Source organism: Phoca vitulina, unplaced genomic scaffold, assembly GCF_004348235.1.
Source record: "Phoca vitulina isolate PV1807 unplaced genomic scaffold, GSC_HSeal_1.0 scaffold95, whole genome shotgun sequence".
Classification (NCBI taxonomy): domain Eukaryota; kingdom Metazoa; phylum Chordata; class Mammalia; order Carnivora; family Phocidae; genus Phoca; species Phoca vitulina.
The window spans coordinates 2444321-2461386 of record NW_022589798.1 but is presented as its reverse complement, the minus strand read 5'-3'; positions in this window follow the sequence as shown (position 1 = coordinate 2461386).

Genomic DNA, 17066 nt, shown 5'->3' with positions numbered 1-17066 from the left:
AAATGATTTGTACAAGAATGTTGACAGCAGCATTATTCATAATAGCCCCAAACTAGAAACATCCTTAATGTCCATCAGCAGGAAAATAAATAATGAAACCATTATGTTTGTACAATGTAATGCCACTCCTCAATAACACAATATGGATGAAGTTGAAATGTAAGTAAATTAATTTTATAAATATTAAAAGAAGTTTCAGTACATTTTAATGCTGGGGACAACTTTCACTTCTGCTTTATGCATTTCTGTAGTGGTTAAGGTATAATGATTACATATTCATATTAAAAGTTTAAATATGACATGCAATGAACCTGTGATTACATGCGAGTAGCTTTTGTAGTAATACTATAATATTGTAAAATTAAGTATTTTAATTATATTTATAATTCAAGTACAAAATATGAGTTATTTATATTTTAAATATAAAAGTAGAATAATAGACATACTATTTATTTGGAAGTGAAGGGGACTAGAGCATGTCACTCCAAAATATGCCACTTTGGTATATTGATAATTTTTAGCTGAAGGCAATTGAGAAACAGCAGATACAGAAAGGCTCTCTACACTTACCCTTTCTGCCTAAAAGCGGGACATAAATTTCCCATGAGGAAGATACCCTCTAGGTATGGGGAAGAAGAGAACGTTTTTACCATGGGAGATGGGGAGTTGATGCCGAGATTAATTCTGAAACAAACAAGCTTTACTAAAATAACCCTCTTCTTCCATTAGTTTTGTTTATTTCCTAGTTACTTTCCCACAGTTAGCCAGCCCTGAAAGCCAAATCCCTTTTCTTTGCTTGTGCGCTTTTCCACAAATTTATCATCTTTTGTTAAAATGGTATATAAGCTGGGCGCCTGGGTGGCTCAGCCGTTAAGCACCTGCCTTCGGCTCAGGTCATGACCCCGGGGTCCTGGGATCGAGCCCCGCATCGAGCTCCCTGCTTGGTGGGAAGCCTGCTTCTCCCTCTCCCACTCCCCCTGCTTGTGTTCCCTCTCTCGCTGTGTCTCTGTCTGTCAAATAAATAAAATCATTAAAAAAAAAATGGTATATAAGCTCCTGAGTTGAACTGATTTTTTTTTTTTTAAGATTTTATTTATTTATTTGACAGAGAGAGACACAGCAAGAGAGGGAACACAAGCAGGGGGAGTGGGAGAGGGAGAAGCAGGCTTCCCACCAAGCAGGGAGCCCGATTTGGGGCTCGATCCCAGGACCCTGGGGATCATGACCTGAACTGAAGGCAGACACTTAACCACTGAGCCACCCAGGCGTCCCCTGAGTTGAACTGATTTTTGTGGTTTTTTACTTCTTGCCTGTGACGCCCTCTATGTCACATAAAAAATATTAACATCACATAAACTTTGTGTGCTTCTCTCTTGTTAGTTTGTCCATTATTTAATTTGCATGTCCCAGTCAGATAAGAGAGCAAAAAAAAGGCTCTTTCTCCCTTACAGAAGAATCATGACTGAGTCAAAACTCCAGGTCATTAACTGTCCTTCTCCTTGACTTTGAGAACTAGAGCCATATTCAGAATAGGTTAACTCATTTAGTCACCGAACAAGCTCAAGTTTCATTTTCAGAATGCATAGAATTGTCTTTTGATTTGACTTCATAACTGTACCAACTGAGATGTATTTGGAGTAATAGGAAACTTATTAACAGTGGCTTAAACCATAAAAACACTTATTTACATTACAAAAACTCTGGAAGTAGGTGGTCCCAGGGTTAGGTTTGATGGCTAAGGATAACTTCAAGCCCCTAAACCTTTTTCTTTCTCACTCTGAAAAACGCCCCACCTTCCACTCATGCTCACAAGATGGCTGCCCCTGTGCAATCTTTAGGTCCTCACATTGCTGACTATGTTGTAACCGGTAGGAGTAGCTGGTACAGCTGGTAGGATGAGCTGGCTTTCTCCTCTGTGTGTCTTATTTGTCAGGGAGGAAAATCTTTTGCAGAAATCTGGAGCAGATTTCTTGTATCTCTTTGGTCAGAACAAGGTCAAATGGCAACCACTAAACCAATCACTGGCTAAATCGGCTGGGATTGCCACCATTCGGTTAGACGAGCTAAATCATCCAGAGTGACACATTGCTGCCTGAACAAAACGAGGGTCTGTGGGCTGGGAAGTGACTGCCTGGGACATTTCCAATGTCTTTGGAGATCAATTGTTACAGGTTATTTCAATAATGTCCTGCCCCATCCCTGCTAAAGTGTAGACCTTTTCTCCTGAGGAGATTGTAGAGCAGAGAAAAAGATGAATTCTGGCTTAAATCACACAAGTTCTTTGTCCTTGAGCAAGTGACTCTTTCCGGAAAGTCAGTTTTTTTATTTGTAAAATGGGAATAATAATAATGGGTGACATGTAAAATTTGGTGAGGAATATCAGAAATAATATGTAGAAAGTACTTGGCCTAGTGTCCAGCACGTAGTCAGTGCTTAATAAATAATAGGCATCGTTATTCTCAGGAAGAGTCAGGCTTAACCCATACCTTGTATCGGTATGTCGGGGTGCACATTTCTGTGGTCTTCCCTCCAAAGAATTAGAGGTATGCATTTGAGTGCCTTAGAGGGGTGCTGGAAGGAGTAAAGCATTTCAGTATTTAGCACAGGGCTAGCCCGTAGCTGGTGCTCAATGAATTCTATTTGGAGTCCAGTTGGGAACCACGTGACTGTTCTTTTCCTGACAGTTTTGTGACCTTGGTGATGGTGAGGCTGGGAAGGGGCACCCCTCCCCTCTCATCCCTAGGAACCTGGTGTGCATCTACCCTTATCTAGCTGCCTGTTTCTCTGAGTATCTGCAGAATACGAGTGAAGGTCTAGGCTTGCAGGCAAGGAATTAATGCAAAATCCTCTAAAGCCCCAGGATGTTTTTTTCACAAGATTTTAAGGCTTAATTTTGGATTTTTGGACTCTCCCCTTGGTTATGCTTCAGCCTCTGAGGTCACTAAGCAGGCAGGTCCTTGGACCTTTGCGATTTCAGGCTGCGTGTGCCATCCATTAGGAAAGGAGCCAATAATTGGGTGTCATTCTGCATCCTCAGCTTCTCAGGATGCAGAACATGTTCACCCCTGCTATTGGAGCCAGTTCATGAAAGATGTAACTCCTTCTCACTTTCTGAAATGATCAAGATGAAGCCTCACAGAGGTTAAACAATTTTGCTGAAGTTGTCTGTTTAGTACTTTATTCAGGATTGGAATTAGAAATCTGATCTGAGGCCCCCAAATATACTCAGGAGACAGTGGTTTGACCATTATGCGCCAAAGACATCTTTTTTTCTTTCTTTCAAGTTTTTATAAACTCATCATTTTGCTCTACTTGATTGTGTATAACTGAAGAATTAAAACAAACCCCTCCCACTTCCCAGCAGTGTCCAGGCTCCCAACTTATGGATTATGGGGCAAAAGATTATCCTCAAGTCTTTTTCTTTAAATGGTAAAAGCAATCATTGGTATGTATGGTATGGAGACCTTCTCAAGTTAAGGGACTTCTGGAACCTTGAAAGTTAAAAAGCCAAAGGTGGATTCACTCTACCTTTCTGAATCAAATGAATATTTCTTTTCATGATGAGTAAATGGGAGAGAGATTAGACCATGGTTTTGGGTTTTGTTTTGTTTTTATTTCCTCTAAAATCCTCTAAGACATTGAAATTACCTTCCCCCAATCCCTGAGCTTTGAGATGAGATTTTTTTAAAATTTATTTTATTTTTTTATTATGTTCAGTTGGCCAGCATATAAGTACATCATCAGTTTTTGATGTAGTGTTCAACGATTCAATAGATTTTTTTTTTTTAAGTTTAAAAGTGATTGGGCAAGACCTTGGGCTGGAGGGGAGACTGAGGAAATAAATGGGAGAAGGGGCTCTGGAGTTTGGGGTTTAACTCAGGCCCAAGTCTTAAAGGGGTGCCATAGCTGGCCTGTGGCCCAGACACTGCTGAGCTAGGCCGGGGAAGACCCTATGAGAGATGCTGAGTGAGGACCCCGAGCCTGAGCTGGATGGGATCCAACAGATGAGGTCAAATAGAGGATGGCATGGTGACTTTAGAACAGGCTCTGGGGAACCTGGGGGGGACATCCGACCCCTGACTTCCCAAGAGCCCATTCCCAGAAGACTTCTAAAAAGTTCAGGTCCAAACACACCCCTATATCATCCAAGGCCTGCTCTTCCTTTTTAGGTGGAGTCAGTGGGTCACATGCAATGCCCAATGCCCCGTGAATTGTTTAGAGTATCCTCCTCAACTAGTAGCAGCCTGTCCCTACAATTATCTACCGTGAGTCCTTGAGCATCCATCTGGCACAGCTGAATATGCACTCTGAAGGCTGGAGGTTTGCTCTGTTCACTTGGGATCCCCTGGGCCGCTGTTCAAGGCCTGGCACCCAGAGGCTCCTGGCACCCATTGAACAGCTGCAGGAACCATGGCGGCCTGTGACCTCCACCCCTTACCACACTGCTGATATCTTACCTAATGGGTACCACACATTGCTACACCCTAGGTTAGTCGTTTTGGATCGCCCTCCTCCCCTTCTCCTCTCTCAGCTTTAACCTATGGAACATGAATCAAACTAGCAGTTTTATTCCGCACTCTGGTCAGAGCCAGATCCCTGTTTTTCCCTTCATTATTGAAGACACTGGCCCACAGGTCGTTCACATCTGGATACCTGGGAACCAGTATCTGCAGCTTCCCTACTGAAGGGCCCTGCCCGGGTGGGTTTTCTAGGTGGGATCGAAGTCTGCCAGAGAGTTGGGTCCTTCTCTCAGTCCCCGAGGCTGTCGTGAAAAGGGACAAGAAAATGCCCCAGGCACAGCCCTGCGCAGTAAGTACACCCACCAGAATGCCCGATCGTCTAGGGAAAATAGAATCCGCCACTGTGATTGTTCAAAATAACAGATCTGATCAGTTCCGCCTCTTGCTGAAAGCCTGGGAAGTTCCCCTCCTGGAGGACGCCATGCTTGTTGAAAGGAAGAGAAGATGCCCTTGACTCTGGGGCCTATGTCTCCAGGCCAGAGTACCCGGTTTGGGGAGGCAGCCCAGGCAGGATTTCAGCTGCAGCCCTCGGGATAACGCATAGATAACCTGGACAGGATTCTGGAGTCCCCACCGATCTGCTCACCCCTCCTCTCCACCCCCCACCCCTGAGTCTGCGTGGCCTTCCATAGCACCCTCTACTCTCCCTCATCAGACTGCACAGCAAATGTCTGTTTCTGTGCACATTTCCCCTAGTAGGACAGCAGATACGCCCTACAGCATCCGTGCCATACTGCTTATGAGAACCGTGTCACACGTGTGAGCTCGTTTTATCTCCCCAGTAACCCACAGAGCTAGGTATCTCTACAGTTCCCATTGGATATTTGAGGGCAAGGGCTCTGTGATTCACCCTTCCAACTCCAGAACCCAGGACAGCGTTGGGTGCCGAGTTAGTTCGCGAGGTGTGGCGTTGAAGGAATGGATGAGCTGGGTAGCTGGCTGTTTAGAGAAAGGAACAACTCTTGTCCACTCAGCAGTCTCGGGCTTTCTTCCCTCTGCCATCAGTCCTCCGTCTTATCCTCCTATTTTCCCAATCCCTCCTCTACCACCTCAAAGACAAAGATTTAAGCCAGCTGAAGTAAAGTATTCATTAAAAAACAAAGTCTCTTAATTGGCTAAAATTGCATTTTTCTGTTTGCTTTCTGTGGTTTGGTACAAGAATGAGATTGGTGTTACTGTCTGTTTGGAAAATGCCCTTTGAGAACAGGGACAGTTAATGACTGTTTCCCACGGAGTCCAACAGCCGGTGCCAAGTACCCTGCGGGCACAGAGAAAATATTAATTGATGTTGATTTCCTTACTTATTATTTAAATATGCTAAATGGCCCCTGAGAAGCTTCCCAAGAGTTAATATGTTACCCCAAATATATGACTTATCCAGGGAGTACTTTAATCACAGGGAGTTCAGCGTCTCTGTTTGTGATGCCTCTTCATTTTGTAAATTCGATGAATTTATACAGGAAGAAGTGGAAAAAGGTTTAGTTATAAAATGGCAGAAAATAATGGCTTATTTCAAGTACAAGTCAACTTGAATATTCAGTATTCAACAGGCATGCATGAATCCACATGGGTTTGAAAATTTAATGACATCTCTTTTTACCGATGCTATTATCATCAAAAATTGTTTACAAGTTGAAATATGACAAGCTTCATTGTTTTTCCTATTTCCCCACTTCTGGAGCACCTCAGCATAAGCCTAAAAAACTAGACTATTTGGCATGTTTGGTGCTTTAGTGATTGGGAAATAATTTTATTTCAAAACCAAATGACAGAAACTTATTTATTTTAAAATAAGGAACAATTTAGAGTTATCCATGACGTATATTGTTGAGCGATTCCAGAATATATAAGGCAGATGAGTTTTTAGAGTGGTATAAATAAGATTTCTGTTGTCATCACTTTTGTGAATTCAGGTCTGCAGAATTTCTGTGGATTTCCTACAAGCCATCAACAACCTCAAAAGATGATTTTCCTGTGCTGATTTTGCTAATACTTTGTCAGGTGATTAGCACTGAGGGCTTGTGAAATCTGGGCCATGTGGGGTTTATGATCATAGAGGGCAGACAGTTCAGCAAAAGGACTTTGATGCCGTTGTTAGAGTGTATTGACATTAAGCAGTAAGATAAGATAGATCACAGGGTCACCATCCATCTGTTGAACCCTTGAGTTGGACGTGTCTTGAAATTTGGAGGTTTTTGGTTTGGGGAAACTAATTTAATATGCGTGGCATAGATTGTGGAACAGTCCTGACAAGGTATACAGCATTATTCCATAATCTAAACTGTTACTAGACTTTTAAAGAGTTATTTATTTTGAGAGAGAGAGAGAGAAAGAGGGGGGGAGAGAGGGAGAGGATCTCAAGTAGACTCCCCACTGACGTGGGGCTCGATCACGACCCTGAGATCATGACCTGAATCAGAATCAAGAGTCAGACATTTAACCGACTGACCACCCAGGCGCCCCTGCTAATACATCTTTAATCAAATATATCAATATTCCCATAGCCACATGTCACTTCAGGACAGGTTTTGCCCCAAATTAGTTGGTGTAAAAGTTTCAGTTTGCAGAAAGTTTTGGATCTTGAAATCGTCATAAGAGATTGTTGAATGTGCATAATTCAGGTCCAAAATGTTCATGTTACCAGCAGAAACTGTGAAGGAGAGTCAGATCAGATAACCACTGCATATTTGATAAAAAGCCACACAATTCTGTGCCGGGAAGGATTTTGTATTTTTAGACGCCACTTGCTGAAATTATTTGCAGTCTCTATCCAGAATAAACAGTCAGCTTCCACTTATTGTTTTGGAATATGTTCTTAATTATATTAAGTTTTAATTTGTGTTTGAATAAGTAATAAACTGGTAGAAATTTAAAAGATCTGTAAACAGAGCAAATCTTTTTGTGTTTTCCTTTAGACCTTAGATGTACACGTAAGTTACTCAGTGTACACATCTTTCATCTTTTGTAATTTAAAATTATAACAAACATTTTTCTTTGTATTTTACTTTCTTTATAACTTTCGTGTAAAAGAACACGACATTCCACTGCTATCTTAGAGGGAGGATGCAAAAATACAGAGAATACAACAAATATGAACTATCCTGTCACATGGCTTAAACACAGTTATTAATATTAGACAAAGTAATTGTCAAGATCCTGATCAGCTACACTTTAATAGCATCAAAATAAATACCATTTCGGTAATGTACGTATTTTAACAGATGACTGTGGGACCTAAAGCAAGTCACTTAACCCCATGAGGACTTGACTTTCTCATCTATAAATTAGAAATTTTCTGAAATATCTAAGCCCCTGATTAAATGATGAAGAAATATTTTTGTTATATAGGTAGTGTTGCTGGTGACATTGAACGTGGTTAGCTTGAAGAAATAGAGTATTAAGATTTATCGATGATATTATTTGTAAATCAAAAAAAAAATTCCAGGGGTTTGATTTCTATTGGAGCTAAGCTAATAAGTTTGTATTTTGGAGTCTTTGGGTCCATGTCAATTTGTCCATACAGCACTTTGCTGGTGTTTCTGTCATCGTTAGCTACAGAGCTGATCGTGATTGAAGTGATGACAGGAAAATGACAGTTGAGAGGATGTGAAATGAGATATAACGCTGTTCAACGAGGGAGGTCATGTCAGGCTCTCAAATGTTAAAGACTCTTTTTTTTGGTCAACAAATATGACATCTTTGGGCTTACACTGAAATTTTAAAAATCCAACCCAGGAATCCTACAGAGTGAAATTTGTATGAATATATGAATCATATCTTTCATAAGCAGGCAAGGAGAACTCTATCAACTAGAACCTATGAACTAAATTCATGTCAAATTAATAAAACTATGTATCTGTTAAATGCCTGAATTTCTTTTTTTTAATTTTAATTTTTTATTTTTTTTATTAACATATAATGTATTATTTGTTTCAGGGGTACAGGTCTGTGATTCATCAGTCTTACACAATTCACAGCGCTCACCATAGCACATACCCTCCCCAATGTCCATCACCCAGCCCCCCCATCCCTCCCATCCCCCCACCACTCCAGCAACCCTCAGTTTGTTTCCTGAGATTAAGAGTCTTTTATGGTTTGTCTCCCTCTCTGGATTTCAGAGAACTTGGAAAAGTCTTGCCTATTTCCTTTTGTTCCCCTTTGATTTTATTTCTTGTTCAGAGCTATAGTTTAATTGTCCTTTCCTCATGGTCAATGGAGAAAGACCATCTGCTCCATTCTAGAAGTTGCTTTGATTGGCCTTTTGGGTGAGATGCTTTGGCACTTTGTCCACTTGGCCTTGAGATGAAGTACCGCTCTGAGGTATATTATCCCCATTCCTGTCTACACAGAGTTTCCCACAGTGATGATGGCCACCTTCCTAGTGATGGAGGACCTCCACCTTCTTCCTCACATTTTGGCTGCATAGAAAAAATGGAGGAGACACCAATGTTGAAATGGAAGAACAGTGTTTGCCAAGGCCAACAAGGGCAAGGGTCAGCTTGGCAGTTTTTCTAGAACTTTCTGTCCTTATGGATGCCCTTATTTCTCAACAGATATTTCTCAACAGATATTTACGGAATATATTTTCTTCTGCTGTGGTGGTAGACTCTATGTTAAAGATGTGAAGAAAGTATTTGTCCTCATGTGACTTGGAGTCTACTCAAGAGAAAAGCACAAAACAGATAAATAGATAAAATAAGTAAATTGATAGATAAAAATGTATATAAAATAAACAGATACAACAGATGACTTGATAGATAAACAAAAAGTTAAACATAATTATGATCTGTGCTTTGAAGAAAGAGTACGGATGGAAAGGGCCTGCCTCAAGGAGAAACACTGAACCTGAGATGAGAACCAAGGTCTAGTTGCTCATGGGCTTCTGGAAGCATGGGAGGGGAGTCCTCCCCCTCAATAAACTCTGATCCAGGAAGCACTTCACTTCAGGAATCACATTAACTTTCCTTAGCACTCATCAGGTTCTCTCTGGGAAATTTCTTGAGCAAAACTTATCGAGCAAGATTACCCAGATATTCTTGCCAAGGTCCTTCTTTCATTGCTGTAACTGCTGACTTGAGAGTTACTTGTTCTTGTTTCTGAGGAGTGTAAGATGTTGTGTAGTTTCAGAAGAATTAAATGAGACTGAACCTCTAGGTCCTTGGTTACATCTTTTTCTGCTAAGTTTTTTCCATTGGAAGATTCTCTGTCATAAAGAGTTAATTGTCTTTGACCAAGGGATATTGGGGTTGAGTTGGAAGAGACTCCTGGGAGGTGGTTATCTGAAGCATGGTTCTGGTGGTTTGGACATCGCTTGCTTCTGTGTATACTTTTGTGAAATTTCTTGGAAAAACACTTGAGAACCAAAAAGATTTGTAGGTTAAGATCCTTAACAAATCTGGCCATTCTGGTTCCTCAATTATTATGTGAAACAAAGGAAAAAAACTTTGGGCTGATGTTGTGGGGAGACCTGAGTTATTATTACCATTCTGCCATGGATTACCCTGGAAATCTTGTGTGAGTCATGTTACTGCCTTGGAGAAGAGAATTCCAAATTCACGTATAAAACGTGATGTGATGAGCACTGGGTGTTATACGAAACTGACAAATTATTGAACACTACATCTGAAACTAATGATGTACTATATGTTGGCTAATTGAATTTAAATAAAAAATTAAAAAAAATATGAACCTGGTAGACCAGATAGCCTCCAGGACATTTTACAACTCTTGCATTCTAAGATTCTCATGAACATCTTGAAATATTTTAAGAGCAGGAGATACTTGGAGCTCAAAAGTATCCACTGAAGCCATTGGAAAGCCTACTATTTCTGTTTATTGTTTTATCCTACCCTGAAGTTTGAAGTGCCCTGCAAGGATTGCCCTTTCCGCACCCACCTCATTTCAGATGTTTCTCTTCCCTGCTGCCATTTGCAATGGCATTAGATGTTTTATTTTCATAGAAGAGGTCAGAAATACTTCTAAATTTGAAACTTTACTTCAACTGGGAAGCTTATAGGATAAGCAATAGATATTATTTAATGCAATAAAAAATGATTTGGGAAACTACAAATTTTATTTGATAAAGAATGGCAAACTTTGTAATGCATAGAATGAATGAAGAATGATAATGGGAAGAATTAGACAAATTTTTATCTTATCTGCAAAATCAGGATTTCTTCTGAAAATTCAAGAGCAGCAGCTTCATCCTTGAAGCTGAATAATATTCCCCAAAAGCCTTTGTTTGCCCTAATATTCCATAATGTTATGCTTTTACAGTCAATAAGCCATTAGTAATCAAGAGATGTATAATTTATTAATTACACTCCACATTAATATTTAATCTTTTTGGTTGCTGAGCATATTTCTAAATCTACTTTTTAATTACATTTTAGGGATATAAATCTTCCAGGCAACCATTAGAAAAGTAATTTTTCTGCACATTATGATGCCAATTACTTTAAAGCAGCTGGTTGGGAACCCTTGTGATGATACTTGGTAAAGTGGCAATCTTGGTGCATGGGTAATCTTCACTCATTTGAAAGCTAATTGAATAGTAGTGGGAAGGGAGTGTTACAAAGAATTTACAAAGACATAGGATAGCCAGGGGGAGAAAAAGAAAGAAATAACATATATCTGACTGGGTGCTATCCACAATGGCCTCCTTAAACAGGCAACACTGATGGTGACCCTTTTCTGAGTTCTATGCAGATCTTGGTTTTGGGTCTGATACTTACTGTTCTCTGAAATAAGCAGTGCGTTTTCTGTTGTGACTCTTGTCCAAGTAATGGCATTTTTAGAGTCATTAACAGAACTTCCTTACTCTTTTTTTCCCCCAATAGTGATGTCAGATGCCAGTGAAAATGATTTTATCGTCTGCCTTCTTGAAACCCTGATGAGCTGCTTACTAACATTGCTTTGGCTGATTTTTTTTTCTATCAGATGCCCATATTTTGGAAAACTTCAGTGCCAAATATTTTGTTCATTTAGGTTTCTTTTGCCTTCCTGATATTTTTATATGTTCTTTTTTTTTTATTACCCCTATGCTGGGACAATTTTTGGAAATAAGCTCTAAGTTGTTTCATATACTCAAGCTTTGGTAGTAATGATAGTGGTTTAAGCGGGAGGTAGATTGAGGCACTGAATTATATTTGGGGGAAAAAGTATCTGCTTATTTATAAAAGGCCATCATCTCTGAAAACTCTGCCTTTCCAAAATCATCCCCCATGGAGGGAGACGTTCCTCTATTAGGTCTGAGATTTCCACCATATAAATCATTCCTTATGTTGGACAAAACATGAGAGCTGTTGTTTTGAAAAGACCATTGGTAAAATGCCCGTGGGTCACCTGGGAGAAGCAGGTGCATACCCCACTGCCCTCTTAGCTTATTTGTATGGCTTAATAATGCAGTTCAGCTCCTGCAGCCTTTTGAACTTCTGTTTTCACAAATTCTCACTATTGTAATTCTTTTTAAAAAATCTCTTCATTTACTTGAAGGCATAATTATCTTTTTTCTTTTTTTCCATTTTTTAAATTTAATTCAATTAATTTATCTTTTCATTTAAATGTATGAAATATAGCACACATACAAGAATGCATAAAAGTTAAATACACTGCAAGTAATTTAAAAAATGTTCTCCTCTTCCCCTACTAGTTTGTAAACTTCATGAAATCAAGGATCATCTCATGGTCGTTGCTGGATCCCCAGGGTTTGACGGTTCCTGGTACATAGTAGGCCTTCCAAAAATATTTGTAAATAAACCACTGCATGGAGGTGTGTTTTTTATTCACAGAATGAGGAGACTTTGGAAATTTCTTGTAAAGAAAATTTGGAGGGAAGACAGGACCTAGTTACCTCCCAAGGAATATATAAAGGAAATTTGAAAGTGAGGATGACATTTCTTTATCCTCATATGAGGTTTAGAAACTGTTTTTGTTTTGTTTTAGGTCTTGTTTTCTTATTGGGAAAATAAAATGACCTGAGTTATAAAGTAAATTTCTTTTCTTTCTCCCTTTCTCCCTCTCTCCCTTCCTTCTTCCCTTTCTCTCCGCCGCCCCCACCGGCCCGCCCCAGCTTCCTATTTAGGTAAGGAAATTTTTGTTGAAATTGAAACTTATAACTCCTTTCTCAGTCTGGAATGCATAATACTCCAAGTACCCTGGGGAGATTTTCCTTTCTACGAAAGTCAATTTTAGTTTTTAATAACCAAAAAGTGATAGCCTAAAAATACTTTTGATAAGCCCAAGTATAGTGTGTACATTTGCCAAGTCCTGCCTTTTAACGTGTGGGGGTGCTTCATGGACAACTTTGTGTACTTAAGAGTCTTCTGGCCAAATGGTCAACAACACTTGAACCAGAAACTGTGAAGTATCTCTAGGGGAGTAATATTTGAGATGATACATGAGCGATTATGTTTAAAAGGATTTTTTAAATTGGTGCAGTAGTCCATACTTAATAGTCCTTTTTGGCTTTAGAAATATCCATCATAGAGCACAAGTTCATAGTTATTTGTCCAGACTCCTTTCTATGGCACTGACTCACTCCCAGTCAGGTCACTGGGTCATTGAGGGGAGGGCTGCAGGGGGTCCAGACCAAAGTAATAGATCTTAGGTTCTGAGCTGCTCTTAGGGAAGAATTAAAATTGAGAAAGAAAGGTGAGAAAAAGGAAGTAGCCGAAGGAAAAAAAAAGGGGTCATGATCCCTGGGAGATAAGAGGGTTAAAAAAAAAAAAAAAGATGACAGATATAAAGAGAAAACTAAGCAGCATTTGACAATTGCTATAGACAGGCCATTTCTCACTGCATGCACATATGTTAAGAGATGGAGGCAACTTTAAAAATCCTTTCTTAGAGGGGTGCCTGGGTGGCTCAGTCTGTTAGGCATCTGCCTTTGGCTCAGGTCCTGATCCGGGGTCCTGGGATCGAGTCCTGCGTCCCCGCTCCCTGATCAGCGGGGAGCCTGCTTCTCTCTCTGCCTGTGCTCCCCCTGCTTGTGCTCTCTCTCTCTCTGACAAATAAAATCTTAAAAAAATAGTTTAAAAAAATTAAAATCCTTTCTTGGAGAACGATGCCTTCAGGTGCATGAAAATTTATATTTCCATCCCCATCTGGCCGGGTCAGGAGGAGCAGTTGTCAGACCTCACACCCTTGTCTTGCGGCAGCTAAATTCCAAATCCGAACAGAGCTTGGAATGTGATGTGCTATTTCATTCACAAAACGGGTGTGTATGTGCTGTAACAACGGTCCACTTCCATGAGATGGCCCTTTAGTATTTTGAGGGAATTCAGTGTTTGTGGCAGAACCCTTTGTTATTCACGCGACTTTGTATAAGCGGATGCACAAAACGCTGAGTGACCCTGGCTCGGTGTCCATTCTATTTCCACCACCCCTGCTCCTGCAGAAATGTCTGCTATTGATTTCCTTTCTCTCTGGAAGAAACTTTTTCTCCCTCTCACTCCTCTCTCCATTTCTTTTCTCTCTGTTTCCGTCTTCTTTTCCCAAATCATAAGGATGCTGATGTTCTCCCTTCTTTGCTTTCAGTTTGATTCATTGTCTCAAGCCCTTATTTTGCGAGGAGTCGATCGGTCGTTAGGAGACAAGGAATGCTAGCGGTCACGTATCCACCAGTGGAACCACACAGGTGAAAGCCAGCTGTCACCCCTGAAAGGATTTTCCCTGAGTGGAGATGTGTCTGTGGGGAACATCCAACACTCCCTCTGCAATCTCAGTGTCTTTTCCTGAATTTTACAGTGGCTGTTGGACATTAAGCACTCATGTGAATTTAACTCCGTGAGTCCTAATGTAAGTTTGAATGGCAAGAGCAAGGGGAAGGGTAATTAGCTGAAGATCTTAAGGCTTAAGATGACTGAAGGACAGAGTTCTCTGCACTCCTGCAGTGATTCATTCTGAGCTTGGGCTTGTTGAAAGAATAACAATTGATAGGGCAGACACTGATCACAGATACTATGTATCTATCGTATGGATAGATAGCCTATCTAGGATATCTATTGTATCCTAGAAATTTGATGTTATTTTTAATGGTAATGACTACTGTACTAGTGGGTATTACAATCTCAGTTTGGGGATGGAAATCTTCGATCAGAGAGGTTCCGTAATAAGCCCACGACTGCCCAGGTCTGAATCGATGCAGCATGGATTCATATCCTAGTTCTCCCCACGGGGTTCTCTTTGTTGTACATTATACTGACCCCGGAGAATGTCAAAGATGGCCACCTCACCATTTGAATGACCCTAGGTATTCAAAGACAAGTTAAGGAATCTCAAACGTAAAATCAGTCCTCATCCTCTTTCACTTCTCATTATTTGAACTTAATTCTTAATGTTCGTGCTTCATAAAGTTAGGTTTTGTTCTCTCAAAGCCTCAAATCACTGGACCTCTTTATTTTTCTGTTTTTACAGAAAAATCTTTGTAGCCAGTGTTCCTGAGCAAAGGACGATAGGAAGAGTGTAATGGTAAGAACATGGATTCTGAAGCCAAACCATTGAAGTTCCTAATTCCAATTCTGCTGCTGATGTTGTCACTCTAGGGCAAATGACTTACTGATTCTGTGCCTCAGTTTCCTCTTTGTATAATAGGCATTAGAATATTTTACAGGTTATTGAGAGAATAAAGTGAGAATATATGGACAGTGTATATCATAAATGTAGAAAGCACAGCGTTAGCTATTCTTATTTATGTTTTCTTCATTTATATCAATTGAGATTTTATTTTTTTATTAACATATAATCTATTATTTGTTTCAGGGGTACAGGTCTGTGATTCATCAGTCTTACACAATTCACAGCGCTCACCATAGCACATACCCTCCCCAATGTCCATCACCCAGCCACCCTATCCCTCCCACCCTCCTCTGCTCCAGCAACTCTCAGTTAGAGAGGGAGTCAATTGAGATTTTAAAATATATAATATAACAGCAGGACAAAGTCACAGTTGGTGAATTCCTTAAAATAGAAATTAAAACATATTAACTTTCATGGAGATTCAAAAAGATACTCAGTTTTTCATGAATCAGCTACATTGATCAAACTGAAATGAAATAAGGAACTCAGTCTACATCAATTTTCTGTGCAGTAAAGTTGTGGAATTTGGTACTTTGCAAAGTGGGGTTTGGAGCCATCTAACAGGCATTGTAGTGAAAGACTACAGATACCACCGACCCCAAAGTTTGCAGAAACCCGATCAAATGTAAATTCCAAGGGAGAGCAATTCAGTCCTATTGTTAACTTCTCATTAGATTGCTTTGAGCTAATGTTTAGTGTTAATGCCTGGCAAATTCCAAACAGGGAAAAACATAGGTACTTATCTTTCATATTATATATGACTAAAATTAAAGTTGATTTGTCCATTAAGCAGTGCAGTAACAGGTCTTCTGACTTTTCATAAGGCATTAAAGGAATGATGCATATCAAGAAGACATTCTATTTCAAAAGAATACTAATCAATGCTGAGAACATTTGCTATAAATTATTCACATTTGTTATAAACTACTCCATCCTTTTAAAAATTAACGGTACGCAACCTATAATCTGGGAACAAAAGTAAGGCTGCCTCACCTTGAAAAGCTTGAGTATGAAGGGTTGCTTATAATAAGAGAGCAAATAGATACTAAGACTTGAGTTCAGTGTATTGAGGAATAAATCACTGAGCAGCCTTACATCTGATAAAACATGATCCCTGCTCCTTGTTGTGTGTTCTTTCACCACACATTAATATTTTATGCAACCATTTCAAAATAAAGTCATAATGTGAGTCATAAATCACGGAACTGTGGTAATAAACCACTTTGGTTTATATTAGCTGTATATGGACGATACTTAAGTATTTCCACCATTAGCATGGACTATTTGAGCTTTCTCTGTACCACATTTGCTCTATTTCTTCCATTTTAAGTGGTGGGAATGTGGAAAACAATGCTAAATCCATTCATTAGTGATAAAACAGTGCTATTTGTTCTCCTAATTGATTTCATTTCAACTTGGACCTGTGAAAATGATAGCACAGTTGAAAATGACAATATTATTGACCTCGTTTTATCAAAGAACATGCCTTCCCAATGAATCCTGCTGATGGGATCAAAGGGCATCATATGGAAATAAAACATTTAAAGAAAAAGTGGAACAATGAGTTGAAGATTGAGATGATTGAATGTATAATATGGTTTATACTTGTTCATGAATGACTTATTCTTTATATTAAGTACCCCCCGAAACAAGGCTATTCTAATGTATCATCTTGGTCTTATTATTATTATTAATTTTCTTTTAGTTTCATTCCAGAAGAATCTGTTCTACCCTATTGTTTGAGTATTCTTGAAATTGTTAGTACTAATCTCTGAAGAGGCTGGATAAGGTTATATTTGAAAAAAGTATGTGTATGTATATCCCAGATGTGAATATATATATTGTGGATGTGAATACAAAGCCCATGAGGTGCAGTATTCTGAACTCATAAAAACGGAGCTCCCACCCATTAGATAAATTGACCAAGACGTTAGACACACACACGTATTAGATACTTGTAAATATTTG